At 35.8% G+C, this 26344-nt stretch overlaps 1 protein-coding gene across 3 annotated transcripts in view; it reads left to right on the top strand.

Annotated features, from left to right (window-relative positions):
• The first annotated feature begins 7233 nt into the window (after positions 1-7233).
• The window catches only part of LOC144435631 (uncharacterized), a 30985-nt gene continuing 11874 nt past the window's right edge, over positions 7234-26344 (top strand). The window contains exon 1 of one of the 3 annotated variants that reach the window (XM_078124229.1): positions 7234-7273. The gene's annotated coding sequence lies outside the window, so the exon portion shown is untranslated. Of the gene's footprint in view, positions 7274-7602; positions 7735-25646; positions 25779-26344 lie in introns of those variants that run through there. The other 2 variants (XM_078124227.1, XM_078124228.1) reach the window with 2 other exon arrangements.

Here is a 26344-nt window from a genome sequence, read left to right as displayed (position 1 = left end):
TCAATAGAATGTGTCTATTCACCTAGCCAATTCATGCTTTCCATTAGACTCTTCAATTCATCTTGTCACAAACATTATTTGTTTTGATTTGTTTTCATTTCTCAACTTTCTTCATTGGAACGTTTTTAACGTTTTCATCACGAGTATGTTAATGAAGTAGCATTCTTTTGTTTACGAAGGAAGGGCCACACAGCCACCCAGTACCGCCTAGTGTCATTTAAATCTAAATCATTTCTTTGCTGTTGTACTGAATGTATTACTAAGTAAATTGTCTGGTTAAAGACTATATGACAGCTACCTTTATGTGTGCATGATTGCTGTTTTCTCAGAATACACACGCTTTGACATATTTTGAAACAAAATCTGTAAAAGTGATTCATTGAAGAAACTTAGCTTCATGGTCATGAGAAGCAGCATAACCTGCCATTAAACCCAGGTTTTTACAAGTTTTTTGGCGGGAATCAGAAGGTTTTCTTAGTGTATGTATAAACTAAGGATATTGCAGCGTTAGCCAGATATCGTTTTTTGAAGTTCAGTATCAGTGAGTAATATCTAAACCATCGATACCGAAAAGGAAATAACTTTTGTTGAGGTCTTGCAATGTAAAGTAAGAGTTACGCGAGAGAATGCCTGTATGCTCACAGAGCAAAAGATGAAAAATGAATAGATATGTAAGGATCAATTATATCTCAACTTTGAATTTATATTCTATCAGTCAATTGCTAAAGTTGAAGATCAAAGTTTCAATCAGGGCCTATTCCTTTTGATAAAATAATGTGGTATAGTGTTGTTATTGTTAAAACTGGATTTTGCCAACGCTCTTGCTGAAATACTGTTAATGCAAAGTATATTAACAAGATGTCTCTTCATCGTTTCTAAGTGTATATGCCATTGTTATGGTTGGGAATATCAAGAATATATTTGAAAGAAATGTTTCTCGTTTTGTATGTAACTGTGATCATGTGATTACATTGAAATATAGGTGTCGCGATTGAAAAAAAAAATTACAGTTACAAGTTTTCTGACAACGAGGCAATAAATCTAATTTGGTTGGTATAAGCGACTGACCTTCACCTTTTTATTTCAAATGATGATTTAGATTATACATATATTTCTATGAAATGAAATAGAATTACAAATATACAAAATGTGTATGATGTACTGCTTATACCAACTGCCATCTGTTGACTGCAGTCCTTAAGTTGTTTTATTTGAAATTGAATACGGAATGGTTAATATAATCCTTAAAGAAAGCAGCCCTTGTTGTTTCTTTTGTATATTTCCCCTGTCTGTTTTTTTTATATGATTCGTTTATCACACAACTGTTCCATTGTAGTAAATTTTTTTCAATGTCTGCTAGAACGTCAGTTACATACACACTCAATTTGGAATCCCGATGCGTCTACTCCAATAGGGGCGTTTGCGCCGTAAAAGCGGATGGTATCCACTCGGCGTACCTCTAGGGCAGTATAAGCTTTGTCTTTCCTACAAGTAACCCGGATGTTCATATTAGGAAAACATTGCAACATAGTATATTATATGATACATGTATTGTATGTCTGACACTAACAATTAGTGTAAATCATGCAGGATAAAAACATTGATGTCATTCCAATTTCCAACTATACACAGTAAAAGTATTCACATACTAAACACTCATAAGTGCAACTAATATTGCATATAAGTTATAACATGGATAAATTGAATGCATAATATCACATCTGTAGATCATCATATTTTTTAATATAGAGAATAATAAAGAACCGGGCTGATTGAAAGATAATATTAAATTAGATTATCATTAAAACACACAAGCAAATGTATTAATTATGAAATAATGAACTTAATTGGAAACCGTGCTAAACTTTACGGGTTTTTTTATTATCATACGCGTTAACAAAACTTGATAACTTAATGATAATGTAAACATTTGATAATTCAAAACCGAGAGTATAAGGATCGCAATGTAAGTCATTTATTAGTTGTAATAATGTGAATGACAGTCGAGGTTTTTACCTGGAGAGGGAAATGGATAAGGTGCGCATGCTCCGCTGAGACAAATAACTAGAAACCCCGTTCGCGTGATGTCAAAATTGCCAAGAAAACTTATAAAGTTGTCGACTGAACTCCTTTTAATGAAATTCCGTTTTTTAAAATAGAGATCAAGAATACACAAATGGCTGAATGGTGCGGTATGGCTCGATGAGTACTCACATCATGCACTCGTTATGATCCAAACTTATAGATTAATGGTAAACAATGGTTATGGTTCCTACATGTCCCGTAAAAGTGGTTCAACTATTTCCATGTAATCAGGATAAGCTTTTTTTAATCGAATCTATACGGAAATGAACCTTTCCGTCTGACGTCGCAAACTTGTGATTTGACGTTCCAATCTCCTTGGTAACTACTCGGGCGTAAAAAAGAAGTGCTCTTTGGTCGATTAGATCAACTATCGTATCAACGCTAGCCAAATTGGTTTTCATATCATCCAGATTGATGATATTAGAATAGCCGGAAAAATAAATTATTTAGATTCTTGTGACAAATTGATTCCAGTAGATTATAGAAAATGCAATTATTATCCTTGTGATCATGGGAATCAAAGGTTGGAGACGAACAAATACCCTGACCTTTGTTTTAAGTTCTTAAGTATAGTAGCTGAGCTTTGATTAAATAATCTTCTTTTGTCAGATAATACACTATCGTAGAATGTACGACTGTGTCGTGCTGCAGGATTACGGGACAAGTACATTTAATTGTCTCGATTGTGATTGGTTAGAGCACTGTGGTAGATGTTAGGTTATTAAAACAGCAAAGATTCAATTGTCAGTCACTGTTTGCACACAGACAATATGTCACCTCGAGAGTAAAACAGTTGAAATGAACCCTGTCGTTGAAATAGACATAATCCCAAAACATGTTCCTTTTTTATCGACCTCTTCTTCAGATGTTCATCTCCTGACGGTTCTTACCCTATTTCATTAAGGTAACGTCTTTTAATAATACACTGTTACATAGCACTTTTTTAAATATAAAACTATAAGAATTGCTGTTCTCTTATACAAGAACATTTACAAAAAATAGTACAGTACGATGAACAGAACATTAAAATATGCCATTAAAACCCGAAACTGTGTCATTAGGAACTCAATACCATACCATTTGGACCCTAATCTGTTATATTAGAACCCTTTATACTCTGCTATGAGATCCCCATACTGTACCACTGTGCCATTATAGCCCCACACTGTGCCACTGTGCCATTAGAAACCCCATACTGTGCCACTGTGCCATTAGAACCCCATACTGTGCCATTGTGCCATTAGAAACCCCATACTGTACCACTGTGCCATTATAGCCCCACACTGTGCCATTAGAAACCCCATACTGTGCCACTGTGCCATTAGAACCCCATACTGTTCCACTGTGCCATTAGAAACCCCATACTGTGCCACTGTGCCATTAGAACCCCATACTGTGCCACTGTACCATTAGAACCCCATACTGTGCCACTGTGCCATTAGAACCCCATAATGTGCCATTGTGCCATTAGAACCCCATACTGTGCCACTGTGCCATTAGAAACCCCATACTGTGCCACTGTGCCATTAGAACCCCATAATGTGCCACTGTGCCATTATATTAGAACCCCATAATGTGCCACTGTGCCATTAGAACCCCATACTGTGCCACTGTGCCATTAGAACCCCATAATGTGCCATTGTGCCATTAGAACCCCATACTGTGCCACTGTGCCATTATATTAGAAACCCCATACTGTACCACTGTGCCATTAGAAACCCCATAATGTGCCACTGTGCCATTAGAAACCCCATAATGTGCCACTGTGCCATTAGAAACCCCATAATGTGCCATTGTGCCATTAGAAACCCCATAATGTGCCATTGTGCCATTAGAAACCCCATACTGTGCCACTGTGCCATTAGAAACCCCATAGTGTGCCACTAGAAACCCCATACTGTGCCACTGTGCCATTAGAAACCCCATAATGTGCCATTGTGCCATTAGAAACCCCATACTGTGCCACTGTGCCATTAGAAACCCCATACTGTGCCACTAGAAACCCCATAATGTGCCATTGTGCCATTAGAAACCCCATACTGTGCCACTGTGCCATTAGAAACCCCATACTGTGCCATTAGAAACCCCATAATGTGCCATTGTGCCATTAGAAACCCCATAATGTGCCATTGTGCCATTAGAAACCCCATAATGTGCCATTGTGCCATTAGAAACCCCATAATGTGCCACTGTGCCATTAGAAACCCCATACTGTGCCACTGTGACATTAGAACCCCACTGCGCTAGCATGACTTCATCGCCTGTATGATCATGATGACATCTACTAGGTATGGACCGGAATGTAATTGTATCTGTTGAGCGCATGTGGATTCTGCACTCAGTCTCCACATGGGGTATTACACCAACATTATATTTCTCAGAATCAATTATGTCATCGCACACATTCTAAAGATGTGGCAATATTAGCCTTTATTGTGGCTATACGTTTGCAACGTTATAATGGGGCATGAATAATATCCACGTGTAACATACTTAGACATGCAGACCTACTATAGCCTTGCTTTATTAAGAGGTACACAAAATTAATCAAATACAATATCCCACAAGGTATTATCATATGAAATTGGCCACAAATAATACATACCTGTTGAGAAATCTAGTTATTATGAACTAGAGTATTCTACCACACGATGGCGATTACTTTTCAAATATTTCCCTATACTAATCACAGTGGAGAAAAGTGTCGGCACGTTAATTTGAGGGCAAAGGTCACTGCTGAAAATTCAAGTGATTTAAATGGTTATTTACAGTGGCACAGTTTAAATTAGGCTCAGAAACAAAATTCATTTTGTTTAGTCTGTTAGCAACCATTTTGTAATCAGGTACGCATGCATATCATTTACTTTGGTTCTGATCGCTTTTCATATTGTTTTATTGTGTTATTACACCTGAAATAAAAGCGATACAAACCAATGACTTTGTCACTCAGAGTGTTTCATCGATATATATTTAAATGAAATTTTCAATACATCAGGTTTTGATTGATATATTTTGCTCGGTGAGATTCGTGTTACATTATTGATTTGATAGGCGTCGGCAGCATCAATGCATGTATTCGGCTTAGAAAAACCACGGATCGGTGTATATTAACTTTGCTGTATCAATGGGTGTAATCACAATACTGAATGGACTGTTTCCATGAAAGTGTATGTGTGAACGCATGTCAATACTTTGTATGTAACAATACAGTGTCGATTAGAACCGGCCTGGCATCAAACGCATAACCTCTGGGTGTTATGTTAGGAGTTAATTTTACAGACCACGTTTTTTCTTTCTCATTCTGTTCCATTACCGAGTGTGTCACTCGTCAATGTAAATTTGATAGAAAAGTTACATATGTCCGCTGGTGTACATGTCACGAGAGTCTAATGTTAGGGTTATGCAACCAATAACGGAAATTAAATTACATTTTCATACACACGAATGTGATATGTATCACGTGGGTCCAATCATATCGACGGAGCACATATCGTCACTATTACGTCATCGATACTGCTATAAATGTTTCACCCTATTCAGGAAGGTTTGGCACGCGGAGGACTCGCAGTGTACAACTAAACGATTCCCCGAATTCGTTCTGAAGTTTATTTTTATGTACATGAATATAGTTTTTCGGGGGAAAACTGGTATCATTCAATTAGATTGTGATAGCCGTAGCTATGCTTGTGTGTTCCCACATTCTAAAGTACTTGTGTAGCCGAGTTGTTCAAACGACACATCATCGTGCACACTGGTCTACATCGCTAATTCTTCGTTTCTCATTCTCTTCCATGCTTGTACGCACTATTACCTGTCCATCATGCTTGATTGATTACATTGAAAATAGTCTATGTCTTTATGGGGGAAGACAATGACTTAGAGCAAAAAGGACATTAGAGATAACACTGTAGTTTTTTTTTACAGCATGCTTCTAATGGACGTATGTTATAACCATCTCCCTTGGCTGTACCATGGTAATGTCAGATTTATCATAAGTTGTGACGCTTGTTAAAACTATGACGTCAGTGTTCTTCGTGCTGTAATAAATACTTTCTGAATAATGTTTATTTGTTTTTGAAACTGTTCTTGTTTATCAAGGATGTAGTTAGCATATAGTATGCCATAAACTGATTGAAAAAACATCCAACGGCCTGATTATACGCCACTCATTCATCACAGCAGACCGAGTATACATTGCGTACATCGTACACAACAATCGATGTATTTGTGTCCACGAGGCCAAAGGTTCAGTCTTGGTAGTAAATTGTCCCTACCTGGCCAGGATACAAGGTAGAGGGGCCGGGTAGTTATGTAACACACACATAAGCTTAAAATTACAAACGCAAAACAGACCAAAATCGTCAGGGTAAAACAATTTGGTCCATTTTTTCATTACAAATATAGACCCACTGAGGGTATATGATACAAAAACGGCAAGAAACACTTGGAATCTCTTTTGCCAGAAACCAACTTGATAACTAAATACAGCTTTTAGGTATATAAACGGTTACCATGACATTCAAGTTCATCCAAAATATTCAGACAATTCATATTGTTTGAAAACAAATTTTCAATTTTCAAGTATACAAACGGCGCTTATCAACATCGAACAAATAACAAAATGTCACCGAGTATGGAGTTTAATACATTCTCAGCTGTAGTCGTCAAAATATAGGCTGATAAAAAATAGCTGTAGTCGTCAAAATATAGACTGATAAAAGATAGCTGTAGACTGATAAAACATAGCTGTAGTCGTTAAAATATAGAATGATAAAAAATAGCTGTAGTCGTCAAAATATAGAATGATAAAAAATAGCTGTTACAGTAGTCATCAAAATGTAGAATGATAAAAAATGATTATGATATTATACAGGTACATTCATGCACGATCAAAATTGTTTCAATAAGGTTTCATCATTCAAATCGATCGGTTATATGATGTATGAGAAATAGTCACGACAAACAGACATACACGTCTTGGTTATCATTTATTTGCACTTATAGAACGTCAATTTTTCACATAATATATTTTCTCGGGCAACGGGTGATATAGTTGTCATTTGATTTCTTAAGGGATATCATTATAGCCTAGGCACCTGCGAGACCGTACTGTCGCTAGCGGTAGACGATGACAAACGATCGCTTGCAGTACGAGCATATTACGACCTCTGTGTTCTAATGGCGTTAAGTAAGTCAGAATAATTTATTTCATTTCGGAGAAGCCTGTTCACTTTTCGACACTTGTTATTTGTTATATTAACTTCTATTTGAATTTATTGGAAATCTCTCTCCTAATTACGACAAATTGTGTTAAATTTTCGAAATGCAGAAGAGGCGGGAACTGAATGGTTAAAGTGTGTGTCGTCACTATTCAAACGATCATGAGGAAATAATCGACTTGATTCCCTAGGCGATGTTTCTTTCTGTGATTGGTCGCTGTAACTGTGATATTCATGCACCCTAGGGGGGCTAGGAGTTAGCTGTATCATCTTTACCTACATATCTTAGTTGTCCTCTTGACTTGCCTACGACTCGGATCTGACCAAAGACACGCACCTTGATCGACTTGGTACAGGAAATCGAAAGGACTTGCACGGAGAGGGGTTTTCTTTAAATTGGTAGTATTAGCGACGCTGATCATTTTAGAAGGTATGCTTCTTTATTTACAACATACCGATTATGTTATCGACTTTTTTGCAGAGTCAATGACTTTTTGTTCGATTTTCGTCTCGCATTATCAAATTTATATGGCAAAACTGATAGCATTTGGAGAAAAATAGATGTCGTTCTCGAATTTTAGCCTTCTTTTATTGTCTACATTCCCTTCTTGAGTGATGTAACTTCAACACGTTTTATTGATATGTGATTACCTATATACATTCTACGTACTGCCAATGATCTGTGGATATTGTATCGTTGCATTCGGTAATTTCATTTCAATTTTTTGTAATACATGCATCACCAAAGTCTTGAGAGAAGTAAAAAAACAAACCGTTTACTCAATTTATGTTCAACACACGGTAATGCAATCGCAGTGAGATGGCATACTCCTTCAACCAGAAGTAAACTCCTTGAAACTCTAATCAGAGAAGATTCGAATTCGTTCCTTTAATTTAAGTTCGAGCAATATCCTCCGTGTTTAGTTATCGTGAAAATTTTATACATCACTTTCAGTTGAATCCAAAGTTGTTATTCGTCGCATGCAGACAAGAGGCGCGACTACCTTTAATTATTGAAGTATGGCTATAGTGTGTCATGTATATTTGACAAGTAATGAATCTTGTGACAGTTGGCTGTCCTCGTGTAAAGCACACAAACAGCTTCTCTGTCGTTGGCGTAGAGAATTCTCCTTCGAGAATTTAGCATTTTACGGCTTCAGTGAAGCGACTTGTTCAGATATCGTCCCGAGACACAGAACTGAAAATAATCATACATCATTATTATGAAACACACGTGACGTTTAATTGTTTGAGTGTTGATTGAGTTTCATGATTTTTGTCATTTATCAGTCGGCATGAAGTTTGGATTTCAAATTCATACCAAGTGCATACATACAATGTTCTTCGATTCATGATCGTATGGTTTCCATATGGTTTCAATCAGTTGAGATATTGAAAAGAAATAAGTGATTCATTCATTCTAAATGTAACACTGGAATATAAACAGAAGTCGGCAATATCATCCAAAAAAACGTTTGTCGAAAAAAGGAAACGAGTAAAGTAGTAAAAACGTTAAAAGGGGGACTATTAATGGAAGAAACCACTGGAACAATATTTGAAGTATAAATACCCAAGTTTACGATCAACTAATTAGGTACTGCAATACTGACGGTTTATTTGCGGAACAAATACAGAATCTACTTGGTACTCGCCACTGTCGTTGAGCCAACCCGCTCTGAAACAAATGAAACGGAGACAGGCGAGGCAATTAGATACATTAAGAGTATTTGAGGAACGCAAGCAACCAAATAGCGGAATTAAGCAGTTTAATTGTGCAGAATAAATGTCTTCTTATCCACCGACTATTTCCCATTTACAACTAAGTCCTGTTATGAGGATCTTAGTCTCAGTAATGGTTCCAATTTGCCCACGTATGCAAGTACTCTTTTGTGCGGTGACGACTGACAGAGACAAACGGTTTTTGAATTGTCTCAAAGAAGACAAAGATGAAGTACAAGGAGTTCACTGCTGTCATTTTTGTTAATTTCTTGTCATGACGTACTGAAGGCTTTCATAGTTTTGAAGGTTATCCATGGTTACCGAAACAAGTACAAATAAACAAGTCTATTTAGGGTTGTGCGTGGCACGTCATTGATTAAAGTTTTATCTCAAAGCTAATCACGCGAGATTTGGACGTCACAGTGCCTGTTGTGAAGACTTTTCTGTGAAAAATATACAAGGGCCGGCTCATAGTCATGTGAAACATATGATATTTCTTAATAATTTCCTATTTCTTATCTATCATTGGTCGCAAATTATAAGAATGATTCTAATATCAATTACGTAACTCTTTCTCAAGGTCTGGGAGAATCTATGTATGAAAAACAAATGTGCGGCATCAGTAATAACGTCAAAAGCATCCGTCGGTGAATTTGTTGTTCATTCGCCGTGACCGTTTACTTATAATATCAAAATATAGTGTTAAATTCTTTCTTTTCCAAATAACACATACGCTGAATTGGGCATGGAAACAGTCAAACACTTAATGTTTGGAACTCTTAAGTAAAGAACCACATTTCAAATATGCACTTGTCGACACAGACATCGACGATTTTCAAACTAAACCACCACATACGTAAACATTACAACGATAAAAAACTCAAAATGGATCGAACTTCTGACTTTGTCTTTCGAAAGTATAAAGAACAAAAGAAATTGATACTACAAATAAAAAACGTTAAGTTTATGCTAATTCAAATCTGATTTAGTTTCTTATCATACTGTGTGTGACGAAATAAAATAGAACTATGTGTCGGATAATAATGTGATCATACCAATCAAACGACTCTGTGAAAGAAAATATTCAATGCAATTGTCGACCCCAAGTATCCGTATGAGTGTTTTACTCATAACATTATTTTCATTATTATCGTAATACATGTATCTAATAGCATGTGTCATGTCAATATTAATATCTACTACCGGTACTAATCTGAAAATTGCTGTATCTCGATATCTACATTGCAAGAATATGGATGGGTGCACCGATTTGTCTCATTCTGTACATATCCCCATATAATACGACAGTTAGATGTTATTCCCCAATATTTTTTCTTCGTTCAGCCAAGGAAAATACAAGTAACCTAAGGGGCCTTTGACACTACGAGTCTAGCGACTCGTAGTGACAACCCTTAGGTCACGAGTATTTTATGGCTGAAAGAAGAAATAATATTGGGGAATAACAGAATTATATCAGCACCAGTAATATCAACGAAAATCGGGGAAAGTAATGGCAATTTTGAACATTTTGACTCATATTTCGAACACAACAGAATCAGTTACGTGGACACACGTTGTCGTGACGTAGAAAGACCAGAGTATATATTCCATATTTTTTGTTCAACTTGGCTTGTGTATGGTATTAAATCAACTTTACGAAATATTAAAGTATCCAGTTCTCCTCTTTGCTATATTCGGACAGATCTACCAATTCGTCTTTGCCATGCCTTGTGTCCAGATCGATTACTGATATTGATTAACGACATTCCAACTCGTTCACAGCAGCTGCAAATGATGTGTTTTTCACTTATGTTGTTTAATCAGATGCATTATTAAATTGACCTAAGATCGCCGACAAACTGTGTGTGTCATACCTAGCTAGGTTTTCATATTGGTAGATATGGACACCACTTTAGGCACATCGACTCTTTACAAGTAATTGCAACACATTTTACCAGAAAATCTATACATGTTAAACTTTGCAATTGAACGGGTAGTAAAAGTGTATACCATTACTAGTATTTTGTTTTCACTTGTAATGAATCCGCGTGTGTTGTCCCATATTATATGAACCAAGATAAAAATACATATTTAACACACACACACACACACACACACACACACACACACACACACACATATATATATATATATATATATATATATATATATATATATATATATATATATATATATATATATATATATATATATATATATATATACATACACAAATACATACATAGACAGACTGTTTCAGCGACGTTAGGTGCAATTGGCTGTAGTAAGTTCATTAAAATTCGGAACAAAGTTTTCTAATACTATCTTTGAATCAACGAAGACAACAAAGCAAGTTCTTAATTGATTTCTTTCAGACAGGATATGTTTAGCAAAACCCTTTATATATATAACAAACCAGATTACACAAGTTATAGATTCTTATTCACAACGTTAAGTTCATTTTTTATTTAGTGTAAATTTAAGAAAGCGTAATGAATCGTAATTGAGATATCCTGGCTGTCTCATTTAAATGTCAATGTCCCCGCTTTGAATCTTAATTATCGGAAGTTAAACAATGTTATGAACACTTGTAGTACGCTTAGAACTAATAAATCCCAAGGATGCAAGAAGTAGGTGGACATATTAACAGGAACACACGTCTTCTTAAATGACAAGGTCTTCCAATATCCAGTTTTCTAATTAAAGAAAGTTTAATATAATATTGTGAGTACTTGCAGTGCTGTGTGTAGGTAAAATACTTCTAATATATTAGAAAATTTGGAAGACGGGCCCACTGTCATCACACTAGCGTTTAGAAAGTACTGAACCTCTTTACAACGTATAAATTGTTGTCGTTTATTGTAACCAATCAACGAAGTTGCCAATTATATAGCTCCGCATTGCTAACTAGCGAATGTTGAAATGTTACCCTCTACTTTGAGATTGGCTGAAGCCAATCAGAAAGTCAGTATTTTGAAGAATCCATCACCGAAAATGCAGATCTCAATTCTATTTAAATCAATCAGTGGTGGTTTCAAAAGGGTAATGACACTTGTAGACTAGGTAAAAGTATGATGTATATGTGCGAACTAGGAAGCCCTATTATGTAAAATGTCAAGCTTGTGTGATACATGTTAATCAGCAAAGGTTAGATGTGGGCTATAGACGACTCAATCTTATACATTATATACATTTTTAGGAGACAACCCTTCAACATATATGTCCGAAAATGTCAACTTTAATCATACATTAATAGACTAGTAAGTTAGAAACAATATTGTGCACTTACTCACATTTGTCAATTTGTTAGATATAAAATTAGTCATTCTTCACACGATCATAAGCCTGGATTTGGATTATTAGGAACATTTCAGGACGACTGAAAAGGGTCTTACTTAGGAATGGAAACAGTCTTAAAACATTGAACTTGTGCTAAGTTATGAAAAGAAAGACTGACTGACACCTTCATGCTTCAAGGTGCGATCTCTTCACACACACACACACACACACACACACACACACACACACACACACACACAAACAAACACAAACACACACACCACACACATGCACGCACGCGCACACACACACACACATACATACACACAAACGTGCGCACGCGCGTGCGCGCGCATGTATTAATTATATTCCATTCTATTTATCTAGTAGGTAGGTATGATGAAGTAAGTAACATGTATATTTTGAGAATATTTGAATTATATCGATGATTTCTGGTACAAGTATGTTATTCCACATTGTGCATGCTATTTGTTGTGGCTAACAACTGACTAAACGTGGGGTTTTGGAGCATCAAATACCAACTTATTCAGTCGCACGAATCAATGGTCAATGTCGGTGTAGTTACCTTGACTAAGTATTCGTTACACTTGCCTAACTTGAAACCAGTTTCTGTGGTGATAAAGCGTCACTATAAATTCACGATGCAAACCTATCGTTCGGGGGATCACTATTCTTTTTCTGTGCTAACACCGTTAAAGCAGGGTGATACTGGACAGTAAACCTAGTGATTACAATTCTCAACATCTGTCTGAACTCATAACAAACCCTTTTAGGCTAAGCCACAAGATTCTTCATTGATGTAAATAGCTCACTGTGGCTAATGACCAAACCAAACATTAGTAAAACTCGTAGAGTCTAGTATCTTTATCTTCTCATTTCATTGCTTGCAGTGTCCATTCCCATATACCTTCTAGTCATTCGACATGACAGTCTGACTTACAGTGCCGATAAATGTATGAAAATAATCTTTATGGAATTTATTATATACTCCGACGAGACCTCTTTCGAAAATTTAAAGGATGTCCCAAGATTTCCTACAAAACATGTATCAGCAAATGTTTTGATGTGTGAGTCACTTATACTGAAGAAAGTGAAGTATCACCACTTGCATTGAAAAATGAAATACATTTGGTTGTATATACATTATTTAAACGTCAATAGCAGGATTCAAGCTAGAATATAACAAATGAAGCGGATAGAACTAATAAAGAACTTTTGATATACCGAGTGTGAAAAAAATAGCTGAACGAAATAAACCCCGGAACGTGTGTAAACCAAGGAATGAAACGGAAAAACGCCAATGCATATACTCCATCGATTATAATCTGTATTTACTTACGTCATTATGGATATGTACAAATACTGAATTATTTGCCAAACACTTTACTGATACATGTATACTCTTAAGACGGACGCCATTGATAGAAGGTACGTTTTCTCGTTTCATCTTGCCCATCAGATGTGTTTTCATCCCCATAATAGTTTATACACAGTTTGCCATTTGACAGGTAGCTTTGTACTTTACGGTAGTTTACCTTCTAAGCAGAGTAGCTTTAATTGTAAGAGTACTTATAGTTTCACAATGTTTGAAGTCTATGTAAAGAACAGAATGCTGCGTTGTAATCAAGTGGCACTACATACAAATGGCACATGCGCGCGCGAACATTGCTAGAGCTGACTTATAACCATGGGGCATACGGGTAGTCTATCTAGACGATTCATTGTGAGCTAAAATTGAATTATACAAAGATTGAACACCTTTTAATTGAGTGATGCTTGACTTTTCATCCTTATAAACCCCCTTTGAACATCAGTAATTCACAAGATGAAGTATGTAGAGATTGAGCGGAAACTGTGACAACACTATAAATCGTGACAGGATTCCTTCTATGAGAATATGAAATCTTTTTATTACCTTGGCTTTGGGGTTTCATGCTTCACTGCTCCTAAATATTGATAGTGGGACCTCATTTCCCGGTGATTTCACTTTTGATAACTTTGATGAATGAATGGACACAGTGTCTGTCAACGGCTTGCCTGTATGACATGTAAATTAAGCCATGATTGAACTGTTCATGACAATGCCCGTAAAACAAACCCTGCTTGAAATACAGAAAATATATACTTGTCTATTTATGTCAAGATCAATTTGTTCAGCATATTTTAATAGCATATATATATATATATATATATATATATATATATATATATATATATATATATATATATATAATTCTCAGACTCAGATTGGTTCAATTTCAATAGCTCTCTTGAAAATTGAAGAATGAACATTCGTCAGTCTGAATCTACTCAACATTATACTATTGTTAACCCCTCTCCCCAAGGATGATCTCCACCTAGTCCATGTATCACCTCGTCGAGAGGCTATCTTTACATAATAGATGTCGTACCCTGGAATTCGCTTAATTATCTCCCATCTGTTTTGCTTTCTGCTAGAGGGTGTTCTTTATCTCACACAACGCATTTATAAAACGTCAGTGGATATGTTGACATACAGATGTCGTTCCTATGTTGTTCTGTCTTTTAGCTGCAAGGTACCACGGGATCAATTTCAAATCGACAAGATTTACTTCCCCTGGTGACAAGAATATCGTTAATTTATTGAGTACTTATTTATTTCCCGAACAGTAGCACTTATCCTTCAACCGCTTGTGTAGCTCAAACAAACGAAGACATATGAGTATATGCTAACGTACAAAATGTCAATGAGAGATGTTTGTAATCGCTGAGGAGTTTTGTTTGTTTTAATAATAAGGTCAATCGCATTAGTACTGTTTTATTTATAGAGACATCTATATTATAATAGTCTTAGATAGTTTATACATTCATTCATTTAACTTTATTTAAAGAGTATAGCTCAGTTGGCCAAAGTCAATCTTCCTTAGGGCCTTCTGAAAAAAAATACAGAGACATGGGATATAAATATGAGACTATACAGTGTGAGTATATACAACAAGCGTGACTAAATGCTCGTCATGAAACGTTTGTGACAGCCACATGAGAAAGAAGACAGCGAAGGTCTATTTCTTAGTTCAACTGATGATGTATTCAATATATTTGCATCTGAAAACATAAAATGTAGCTTAAAAATCGAATTTTTGTCAAATAACGAACTAGTAATTGTTTCTGCTTTACCTGTTTTTTTAGTTATGGCAAATAGTAGTTAAATACCGTATTAAAGACAGAGGCTGCGCAGGAACTTAAAAACTAACTTATTAAAAGATACTCGCCGAGTGATTGGTAATATATTCATAGATTAAAAATAACTTGGTTGTTTGTCAATCTCTGTAAGTATCGAAAGATGCATCTTACGACTCTTTCCTGTTTTCTGTCTAATTTTTCCAGTATAGATTGTTTCTATTTCGCCCACTTTAACTAGTATTACAGTAATATATAGATGATCATGAGGGACTATTATAACTTTTTGCAGAAAAGTTGGAGGTATTGTCGTTCCACAAATATTTGAGAATTTGACACTTGACAGAGAGGTTTGCTTTTAACATTGATAGTTAAATGCCACAATTTGATGACTAACTCTTATTTCTATATTAATGTGGGTATGATATTACTGTGCCATGTTTGTTCTTCAAATTAACAAAAGTATAATGTTACCCATAACGAGTTGGCGGGAATTTGTTTCGAGTGTCTTCGATTATTTTGCCTCAATCTGGTAACAAGTTCAGTTCCAAACTCTGTGCTCATAGCATTAACTTGCAACAATTTTGACACAAGTTCAGTTCCAAATTAAACTCTTTGCCCATAGCATTAACATGCGGACAACATTTTGACACCGATACTTAAAAGCATCATTTTGGTGATCGACCCAATTTCTAAATTAATTTGAGTATGATATTACTGTAGAGAAATAAAGTGTTATCCGTTGCGAGAATGTGTTCCAACTGTCTTACGTCAGTAATAAGTTCAGTTCCAAACTCTGTGCTCCTAGCATCAATTTCATAACTCTCGTGCAATGAGAAATTAGTACTGCAGATTTCACTACATATTGTGTAATTCCCGAATAGGGCGTCTGAAGGTATCTCCGTTCACTGGACAGGATCAGTATATCAAACATACTTGGTCGGATTGCTCCGACAATACTATAATTGCGTATATCTATGTGGTTCATAACAGACAATCTATTCCTTGAATGAAATATCTTTAGAAACCAATTCCCCCTTTGAGAAATTAATATTACTGGACTTGCCCATTTGATACGTTTTGATTGAAATTGCTGCTCGTTGAGGTACAAAGAGAACGTCAATGATACCGACGACCGCCTGCATATGTAATGATTAGAAATGAATTATAAACTGATTCTCGAGAGATTTATCTTTATTTTTCTAACAATTCTTAGTTGTAGGAAAGTCTCAAAAGGGATCGATATCAAAAGAAGATAAAATATAACTGTTATGACTTTGACTTAATAATGTAGTTAATGAATAAATAAAAAATATAGAAATTGTGGAGAATTTTCCATAACGTGTACCTTGGAATTTGATGTAATAAAAGTTTAGCAATCAAAAATATAAACGTCTGCCTTTCATCTATACTATGAATTGTAAAGAATGGTAAATCAAATGATTGTGGAATTGCTCTAATATATCACGCGATATTTTATATGCTTTACATCCTATAACTATGCATGTTTTGTAAAGCTGAACACAGTCGAAGCCAATGGTCAAACAATTATCCGATAAGAAAGAAATACTTCGCAAATAAATCGGGTTTGTGACACCCTGGCCCAGAAAACAATGCCTGAGCGTTATCAATGATGGTGAGAAAGAGAGGCTCAGTCGACAATTTAACGAGGGGGGGGGGTTCCAGTTGTCCGTGAATATCTTTATTTGTATGAGGAGTGACAGGTCTTAAGATGTGATCGTTTCGGTCTTACAGACTCTGACAATTCCTAAATCCAAAAATCTGGAGGAGAGCGAGCGTGCCGGAAGCATGCGCACGTGTTTGGAAATGAACTTTATTTTTGGAGATGTACAGTGCAGCTGCTGCATCAGCTGCATATCATTCAGACACACCGGAAAGTCAATATAAAAATCTTGAGTAGTCTATCTTCAAGTTAATTAGTTATAATGACAGAGTCTCTTCCCGTCTCTGACTGTAATCACTGCTGAGCAAACGTTCTAAAGTAACGGCAATATGTGTCAACAAATTCTCTACTATCAATTTCTGTAACAAATACAACGCATAGAGTCTGTTGCTATGGATATCTGACTCAACTTAAAAAATAACAGAAAACCATCAATTTTTCAAGATAAAGGTCGTTTTAAAGTAAGGAGAGTGTTCATGTATAATATTGAAGCTATTATATAAAAATGATAAATCATCGGCATAGTTCTTTACTGTCATGTGTGCATTGTCTGCATATCAGCTAGTTTTATCCAGTTTTATCTTAGGATGCTACTAAATTTCTTGACGGGAGGGGTTTGTGGAAAGTTCATCAGAGTTCTGTCATCATGGCCATCACCATCTTCGCAAAACATTTCAAATAGAAAATGTCAAAGTTAGCCAAGTCATACCATCTTTATTGTCGCATAATAACAATATTGTCAATAACTAAATTACATTTTAGATACTCATACATTCGAGTCAGTTCTGTAAGAGTGCTCTATAGTTTTATTGAAGTTTGTGAAAATATGTTAATTGGAAAGCAATAAAATGGCGACCAGTTCCATCGGAAATGAAATAACAAACAGACGGAAGTAAGGGGCGCCCTCCTTAGGCTTTTCGCCCCCATCGTGGTATTTTAAAACTAAAGAACATGCTGTTGTGAATATATCGCTAATAAAATGAATCGTCCGTCATACCATTGTCATAGTAAGATCAAATATGTGACAGTGACAGGTTCTCTTCTATCAGAGTTACTTTGATGGATATACTTGAACCATCCGTCATTAGAATAGTAATAATTGACGTGTTACTAGCTAGCCTAAACGCCTTTTCATATTCAGTTAGGTAGCATTACAACTACAATAAAATACCTTCATTGGATACCGAATAGTTTAATTTACATGTTTTAGAGATGTTTCCTTTTAAAACCACACCTGCTGAATAACAGGAAGATTTCATCTCGTCTCAGAATTTATTTAATCAAATGATTACATAGAAATAATAACTTGTTGCAATACCTTTAAAATAGACAGTCTAAATATGGTTTTGCTTTCTAGTAATTTCATTTATGTGGCAATTATTACGCAATGATACTTCCATAATATTTTGCAAGTTATGAAGAATATTCAATATTTAGTGTCAATATCCCCAATCGCTAATGGGGCCCCACGGTGAATTTACCCATGTCTTTCTATTTGTGATGTATGTGAAAGAGTAATATATACCTGTATCAGCCTCTCAACTAAACATAAAAGATTCATTCTAAGTATTAATGTCCTATAATTCTTCCATGACTTTTTCCCTACACCATCTGTAAATTATGACAGCTGCCTAGTATATTCAGAAGCAAAGGCTACCTCGGTGATTCTCAAAACGTTATCATAATTTCAAATGATTTAAGGTAATGTATTTTTAAAGGACAAACTTCTAAAGTTAGCATGTTTTGGTCAAAGTTATAGCTTGTAGTATCAGTTGAAAATCGTTAAGGGGTTAAGTTTATGTGTTTTTAATTTCCATTGATGACATAATATTGAATACATTACGAAAGATGTTTCTTTTTTATCCCCTAAATCTCACGTGGAAGACGACAGGGTCAAATGCTCACATTAAGGAATAATCATTGATGAGACTTCGACATTGTAATCACAAATCTGAACAGGGAAATGTGTAAGGCAGGGACGATGCATGTCATGTTGTATAAATCATAACCTGCGTTGTACATGGGTATTAAATCATGACATGAAGTAACATTCAGAAAAAATAAGAAATGTTTTGACGCAAAACTCTCTCTGGCCCCCACTCGCTCACTTGAAACCCTTCCTCCCCCTATATATATATATATATATATATATATATATATATATATATATATATATATATATATATATATATATATATATATATATATATATATATATATATATATATATATACAAGGAAACGAATATATATATATATATATATATATATATATATATATATATATATATATATATATATATATATATATCTCGCTGCGCTTTCGTCAACTGTCTGTCTGTCTGTCTGTCTGTCTGTCCCTCTCTCTTCAAATGGTTGCCCAGAGATTAGTATTTTTAAAAAGCTTCAGTTGGTTTCATTTACTAAATATTAATACGAAGTCGATGATGTGACATTAACATCGGACGTATAAAGTGAGTAAACAAGGAAACGAATATCGGAAAAACGATATATAAGACATTAGCGACAACTTTGTTTTACTTTGGAAAATAAATGAGTTGACAGAAAAAAGACGTCGACTCTAACTACAAAGGATAACAGGAGATGTGATATCGTGTAAATATTATGTTACGAATCATTCCCTCGGTGACTGTGAAATGATATATGACGGTCAGCGAGCTTATAAGTATAATTTAGCTTTTAATATCTATATTGTATTATTTCTTGGCACCAAAATCAATAATTGAGAGGTATAGATACTGTAGACAGATTTGATGGCGGCCATACTATTAATAAGTTGTCAGTTTCGATCAGAAATACTGACCGTCACTATTCCCTTCTCTCTCCAGGTGAGCACAACTTTATAACATCATGTTCGCAACATGTATCCAGTATCGAGAATCTTAAAGCATTTCAAATATAGAGTCAAAGTTTCAAAACACGTTTTACAAAACTAAGCTTATAGGAGTTTGTAAATACTTTCCAGGGTAACTACGTTTAGCCAAACCACAGACAAGGAACTTTGGCCAAAAATGCCTAACTGTTGTCGACAAGAATGATGATGAGAATCCGATGTCGTACGAACTGCAGTAGTTGAAGCAAATAGAAAGCAAATTAAACTATCCAGCACCGACGCGATGTCCTGTTAGTCACGACTGTGTCTGTACAGTTACCTTGTGTGAAGGCTTTTTCTATTGTATAAAAACATGTAATCTATACACTACAGGGTAAACGGATAACACATAATCCATATTAAGAAATAAGAGTGTGGATTTAAGCTTATCAACCTATAGGTGTATGGCCCCCGGTGAAGATGTCAGACGTGAAACGATCTAGATGAATTGGTTGAATGAAGAAGTCAATATACTGAGGCATTATTTTACAGCAAATAGAAACAAAATGTCAATTACTCTCTAAAATTGTCTTTATTTATATCGTTTCTTTAGTTTTTTCGGCCCTTTATTTTCAAAAGAGTACCCACGTTCATTTATCTTATATATCCTGAAATTGTTTTTTTTTTTAAATATAAAGTTTCATTCAAGAAATGTTTTCTTAACTTCACATAAAGGTATGACGTACGTAAATCTTTCGAAGTATTTCAAAACGTTTAGCTAATCATCTTTAAAAGTGGAAAAGGAAAACCTAAAAATCATTGAAAATTAGAAGATAGAATACATTGATTGACATCCAGTACCTTCAGATTATCTATTTGACGAATGTGGTATGGAATACATGATCCATCAATCAAACAAATAGACCTGAAGTCAGAACACCTTTAATATACATTTGTTTTGCTACATTTTGGCTACAAAGCTCAAATCTACGGAATGATCGATTTAGTGCACTGGACTGGAACGATAGATACACGATTACACGTCTTGTTTTTTCAGCTCGAATTACTGATGTAATTTGATTAAGCAAGAGCGAAACGGCTTAAAGAAAGCGTATAATGGAATGAACATATGGAAGTTTAACCTTCTGCCATTATGTCAATAGCATAAAACTAGTTAAATTCCAAATTTACGCTATACGGATTTCCCTCAGGTTTCTGTGAAGGAGAACTCATCAGAAAATGTTAAACGTATAAGCATCCATTCAGACATACGTTAACTTTCCGAAGCAATCTCTCAGGACGCTTGATTGTTGTAGTGTCGCCATGACAACAGGCAACAGATTCTCGCCATCCATTTACTCAATTTAGCGCTACTTCAGAGTCTGGGTGTTGTAACGAAAGCTTTCAGTCAATTCTCAATTAAATGATTAAATCATTTCGTGTCCCGTCCCTCGGGATATACCTCGAACGTATTCGCCGACTCCCCCTCCATTCATTATAAGGTGACATAAAAGGTCATTGTCCGCCACCTCCCAAACTTAGTATACGAACTGTTTATCCTGACTGGCTTGTAAAGTACACATATAAAATTGATATGTTTCGTGTGTTGTGTAAGGGTCATTCGAATCTCGTGACCCACAACATTACGAATCAATACACTTTCCCCTTGGGTCAGAAAGCACTTATCTAATGAAACTTCACAGACTAACGGTCAGGAGTTGTCACATTGCTTAGAACTTAGTGATTTATCCTTATTGCCAGGATTCGATTGTGCGGCAATGCTATCAGGTGTTGTCTTTAATAGACAAAACAAAGATGAATGTAGAAACACAGACCCATGTAATTCTTCACTCTCACTCTACGTCACATTTAAACTTTTAGCTCAGTCCAAAACTCAACCCCGACGTCTCATTGGATGGCGTGCCCCATTTCCATTTGCTATGGTAGGTTTACTTCACTAGTCTAGGGTCCGGGTGTAAAGTGGACATGTTTTGCAGTTTCTGCTCATCATGATACAATAATATATAATGATTCCCTGCAGGAACATATGTAACGATCACAGAGGTAGTATGGCATGGTATAATAGTTCGTAGGCTAACATGTTTACATACATACATACATACATACATACATACATACATACGTACATACGTACATACGTACATACGTACATACGTACATCATATATGCATACATACATGCATACATACATGCATACATGCATACATACGTAATAGACAGACAGACAGACAGACAGACAGACAGACAGACAGACAGACAGACAGACGGGCGGAGGGGCGCGCGGACTGACGAACGGACAGACGGCCGGTCGGCCAGACAGACAGACAGATGGCGAATTTAGTGATAGCACTATAGGTAATCAATAATGGATAATACCAGATACATATTGCATACATAGTGATCATAAATCAATTATGAGAAATTTGTCGTGATTATTGATGAGCATGAGAAAAATAACGAGAGTGAAAAGGAACATGAAAGAGATATGCAAGAAATATGGGAAAGAGGAAAGAGAAATAAAGATAATATTGAGAAGAGATGGCAATGATAACTTCTTGTGTGTTTGTCTGTGTGAGTGAGTAAATCAGAGAGAGAGAGAGAGAGAGAGAGAGAGAGAGAGAGAGAGAGAGAGAGAGAGAGAGAGAGAGAGAGAGAGAGAGAGAGAGGGAGAGAGAGAGAGAGAGAGAGAGAGAGAGAGAGAGAGAGAGAGAGAGAGAGAGAGAGAGAGAGAGAGAGAGAGAGAGAGAGAGAGAGAGAGAGAGATGAATTTAACACATCACTGTTCACATTGCAACGTGACGTATTATAGAGGTCCCAGTTCGATCCCTGCTGCTTTAGCAATGGCCGGCTTGTGAAATTTAAAGTGAACCTAGGCGACTTTCTATCCTTCGACATGAATGGCCTTGGATCCATGGAGAGAGATGGAACACATATAATATATAAAACATAGGGCACCAACATTTCATTCAATACGGGTAGCTGATGACAAAGTGTGTTTGCCTTTGATTTCCATGCTACGAAATCCATACATGTTACAAACCTCCATCGGTATGACTTACAAGGAATAGTGCAGGTTTGGCAAAGGGGTGAAATGTTCGTAATTGCCGCGTTTAACGTTCACCCTACCAGTCTAATAAACAACACAATTACGACGCAATTTTCTATAGTTCGATATATTCGTTAGCAATTCATGAAATGTCCATTCGCTGTTGGCGTATTTTTTAACATTCCAATTGGTACTTCATATGTCATCTAATCTTTCCCCTCTCTTTTCCAAAAACTGTGTAATTTGTGCGATCTTTCAAATTTACTGCGTTTCGCCTGTTTTATCTCCCTCAAAACTGTACAAAACCATGAAATATAGATACCAATGGTGAGCTGTTCTCGACTAGAACGGTGACTTCACTTAGATTTATAATTAATAATTCAATATAACTTTCGGATCGGGTACCATAATTGCTTCGTTTGCAGAGGCATGTTCATGTTTTATTAATTTACAGAAGATTCTATAATAGAATGAAATGTGACCTCGTCAAATTTTTCAGGTCGTGGTCAGACTGTCTATGAACAAACTGTAGAAATATGAACACAGTCTCAATTTCAGGCGCGAGTTTGGCTTCATTGACAGAGCATCTCGTCTGGAAAACGCGCTCTACTGGCCAGATAACGAAGAGGATTGGCAACGGTTTGTGAACAGATATATTGGAAAGTACTTATTGAGCGTGTTTGATATATATCTATTGTTACAGTACGTTCTTCTTTTTAATAGAATCTCCAAAGTGCTCATCGTGATTAAGATAAACATCGGATAAGATAAACATGGTGATTTCACATGAAAAAATAGATGATTGGAACTTTGAGTTTCAACATAAAAACCATGGGGGGGGGGTGAAGATGAAAAGAACATTACTTTCGCGTGGAAAAGGGTGAAATTAACACCTGAGTTTCACGTCAAGAAGATGTGAAGATGAGTTTTATGCTGAAAACGATGAAGTGAACATGAGTTTGAGATAAAATGAACACGAGTTTCACGTTGAATAAAGATGAAATATACGACTTTTTCATGTGAAAAAGATGTGAACGTTAGTTTCACTTGGAAAAAGATGAAGTGAACATGGAAAGACATGTGGAAAGACATGAACACCAGTATGTAATGAATAAAGATGAAATGAAAACGAGTTTCAAATGAAAACTGTTTGAACATGATAGGCCGATCGGCGATAGGTGTTAATCAGTTTATGTTTGTTGTAAATATTGAAAGTTAGCACACTACAATTTACACTACAAAATTACGATCACAAGAAAGGACATCGTCCAGATATGAACATTATTCTTATTTATATTAGAATTTGATCTGACAAGCGAATCATAACATTCTACACCCAAATGGATGATTAATCATTATCGTCCCTTCACAATATTCTCACATGTCGATAGAAATGATGTATAAATGATGGAATTTTTATACTCCGAAAAACATTGTTGAATTGTTTATAGTGTACACGGTCTGAATGGCGAATGAGAGCTATATCCCTAACAACGTCTGATTGATAAAAATGTACGTTTGCATGTATTACTTGCAATACGAGATAAAGTCTTAGAAAGAGTCCCTCTAACTCATCTGTCATGTTTCTAATGACACACACTGTAAACCTGTGATTTAGTATTGGTCTACAGTTGGTCAATTAGTTTGAACACTGTTCCGTAGTTACATCTCTCAAAACGGCCTCCCTTCCTAAAGCAGTGTCTTTAAATTAACCGTCACTGTGTTGGAGTATTCTCCCAACATTGCTTTATATCACCCTGATTCATCTTTTCAAGTCACCAGCTGGATTTCCACAAAAGATTTTGAAATACACAAGACATAAAAATGCAAATTTGTCATACGTTCGTCTTGCGATATTGAAATATCAATGCCGTAGAATCAAACTAAGTGACGTAATGTCAGAATCGTAATACACAAAAGAGGAAATTTCCAGCCTGATGACGTAGTATGAATATAATATTAATGGACACCTGTTTGATCGTCTGTGCACCGATTAAAAAGGTAATTCAAGCTAATGTTGCGACAATGTACTGTCAGAACTGTCTGTAGTCAATTTATTAAACAAATTGATTGATTTAAAGAAATTCAGACTAATCACCTTAACCATGTTCTTTTTTGTTCTTTTTTGTTTTGTCAAAACCTAAGTTGCGCACAAAATTCATGAAATGTCAATATCTTTGTTCATTTTATATTAATAATCATTTGTTTTACATATCAATATTGATAGGATCGCTTTTTTGAAGACTAGTTTGATAAGATTTTTCGCCCTTGGCTTTTCAACTTCCAAGGGAAAAAAACAACTCCGGAACGGGGGCGGTACGGTTCTGCATCACTTACGTCTCGGCGTATAAGCAAAATAGGACACTCTGACGTTTGCGGAGAAATCAATAAAGAAAATACCAACTAAACTGGTCCAAGTCATTAATTGTAATATGCTGGAATCCAATCATTTCTTCGAATTTACTGCTTTCATTACTTCCAGCGAATAATAGTGGCTTGCGTCATTCAAGAAATATGCATAGTGGATAGGAGAGTACGTCTCCACCAACGGTAGTTACCATGACACCGAGTGCGGGAGACGTACTTTTTTTCTTATCACAACTGACAACCTACGCATTTGCCACTACCTATATGACTTTTAAGGCAGTACGTAGTATATACCATTTCAGTCTTTCGTTGAGATCTAGGCGCATAGCAGACGTTGCTACGACCGGTAAGTTTTTTTTTCGTTTTCTATCCCGAGGTCCGTTTTTCGGGTCTGTTTAGGAAAATAGTTTGAATGGTCTCAAGTGAGATGAAGACGTCGTCTTTTTCATCGAAACTATATGTTTTCAGATACTTTAGTTGTTAACCGTCAGTTTTACCTTTCAAAAAGGAAAGTTCCACTGGTGTGATTAAGGAGCGACATATGCTATATATATACGTGTGTGTGTGTGTGTGTGTGTGTGTGTGTGTGTGTGTGTGTGTGTGCTGTTTAATTTCTTCTTCGGTATTAAGACACTTTAGTTCAAAAGAAGCTCGGCAGCTTGCTAGGATTCCTAGAATATTACTATATCGAAGAAATATTTTATAAAGACGCGACAATTGCCACTGACAGTGTTCATCCGTAGTGTAACTCATCGATTGGTTCCAAACGATGTATTTAGTATAGTTTCGTATGTGTGTATTAAATTCCTGTAAGTTAGTCAACGGTGTCTACCACCACACGACGTTAGAAATTCGATAACAACATAATGTTTGTAATTATTTTATTTGTAATTAGTGGAAAATTTAACAAAT

Source organism: Glandiceps talaboti, chromosome 5 (genome assembly GCF_964340395.1).
Source record: "Glandiceps talaboti chromosome 5, keGlaTala1.1, whole genome shotgun sequence".
In the NCBI taxonomy this organism is placed as follows: domain Eukaryota; kingdom Metazoa; phylum Hemichordata; class Enteropneusta; family Spengelidae; genus Glandiceps; species Glandiceps talaboti.
This window is presented reverse-complemented; position numbering and strand designations above follow the sequence as displayed.